Source organism: Mustela nivalis, assembly GCF_964662115.1.
Source record: "Mustela nivalis genome assembly, chromosome: 14".
Taxonomy (NCBI): Eukaryota; Metazoa; Chordata; class Mammalia; order Carnivora; family Mustelidae; genus Mustela; species Mustela nivalis.
Genome location: NC_139033.1, coordinates 76,720,550 through 76,722,326, shown reverse-complemented (window position 1 = coordinate 76,722,326; position 1,777 = coordinate 76,720,550). Strand labels below are relative to the sequence as shown.

Genomic DNA, 1,777 nt, shown 5'->3' with positions numbered 1-1,777 from the left:
ATTTAGAGATAGGGCCCATAGAAAGGGTAATTATAGTTAAACAAAGTCATAAGGGTAAGGTTCTGATCTGATAGGATTATTGTCCTTAGAAGGAGAGACCCCACAGAGCCTCCTCTCTCTCTCTCTCTCTTTCTCTCTATCTCTGTGGGTGTGCACTGAAGGTGAGGATAGAGCAAGCAGGGGGTCGTCTGCAAGCCAGAAAGAGAGCCCTCCTCAGAAACTGAATCGGCCAAACCCTGGTATCACTTCTGGCCTCCAGAACTGTGAGAAGATAAATTTCTGTTGTTTCAGCCACCCAAGATTATATTTTATGATGTCAGCCTTTGCCTTGTTCTTCTACTTACTGTTGATTTCTTATAGGACTCTGGGACACCTGCCTCTCTGGAACAGTAGGATTGTGGCCAGAATGAACATACAAATGAAAAAAAATAATAATAATTGGCAAGTCTATATGCTTCAGATGTCTCTACGTAGATTACAGTTATTAATACAAGACTCCTAGAACAAATCAGACAGTGTCTGAGATAATTTTTTAGGGAAACCAAGCCTAAATGGGAGATTAGCCTGAAATATCATCTGGTCAATGATAAAACCAAGATTGAAAGCCATACTTTCTTTAGATCCAAAGCTTGTGTTTTAAATATCATGTTATAGAGTCTGTGACACGAGGAGCTGAGAGTAAGAACCACCCACTTACAGTGGCCGGTTCGGTGGTCAAGGCAATGCCCAAAGCCAAGGGGAAGACCAGGAGACAGAAGTTCAGTTACAATGTTAACCAGAAGCGCCTGAACCAGAATGTTCGATGGAAAGCGGCGTCATGGGTCAAGTGCTCCCACATCCAACATGCCTGGAACCACGCCAAATCCATGCAACAGAACCTGATCGAGATGGGGTTGGCTATGGACCCCAACAAGGCGGTTCCTCTCTGTAAGAGAAAGGTGAAGGCCATGGATGTGGACGTAGAGGAGAGGCCTATGGAGCTTGTGCGGAAGCCCTATGTACTAAACGACCTGGAGGCAGAACCCAGCCTTTCAGAAAAGAAAGGAAACACACTTTCTCGAGAACTCATTGACTATGTGTGCTACATGGTGGAGAAGCATGGAGACGACTACAAGGCTATGGCCCAGGATGAGAAGAATTACTATCCACATACCCTGCAAACAGATTCGGAATAAGATCAACGTCTATAAGCATTTTTACCCAACGGAGTGGCAAACCTTCATTGATTCTTTGCAGAAGAGTAAGAGGGAGGTTGAGTAATTGGCTTATGCCTGCCCCAGGCTGAGGTCTCCTCCTGGATCAGCGAAGCTCAAAGCCATGGGTTAAAGCAAGGAGGGGGATGTGACTAAATGAGGCTGGTCAAACCCCAGGGAATCAGAAGGTTACACACACATGCACACGCACGCACACATACTCCCCTTTCTGAAGGGAAGGAACGGTCTCCAAAAGGCTTCTGAGGGCCCTGAGAAAAGCCAGAACCTATTGTTTTCAGCATGAGTGGTTTGTTTACATATAGTCTGTACATAATAAAAAGACCATTTCATAAATAAATAAATAAATAAATATTGTGCTATATACTATAAGGAATAATAAAGAGTTAATAAAGGTTGGGGCACCTGGGTGACTCAGTCGTTAAGCGTCTGCCTTTGGCTCAGATCATGATTTCAGGGTCCTGGAATCGAGCCCTGCATCAGCCTCCCTGCTCAGTGGGAAGCCTGCCTTTCCCTCTCCCACTCCCCCTGCTTGTGCTTCCTCTCTTGCTGCGTCTCTCTCTGTC

The 1,777-nt window shown here is 45.4% G+C and overlaps 1 pseudogene across 1 annotated transcript; it reads left to right on the top strand.

Annotated features, from left to right (window-relative positions):
• Window positions 1–667: 667 nt before the first annotated feature.
• On the top strand, window positions 668–1,175 carry LOC309847838 (nucleolar protein 16 pseudogene; annotated as a pseudogene). The gene has a single exon. The product of its transcript is annotated as a nucleolar protein 16 pseudogene (transcript).
• The last annotated feature ends 602 nt before the right edge of the window (window positions 1,176–1,777 follow it).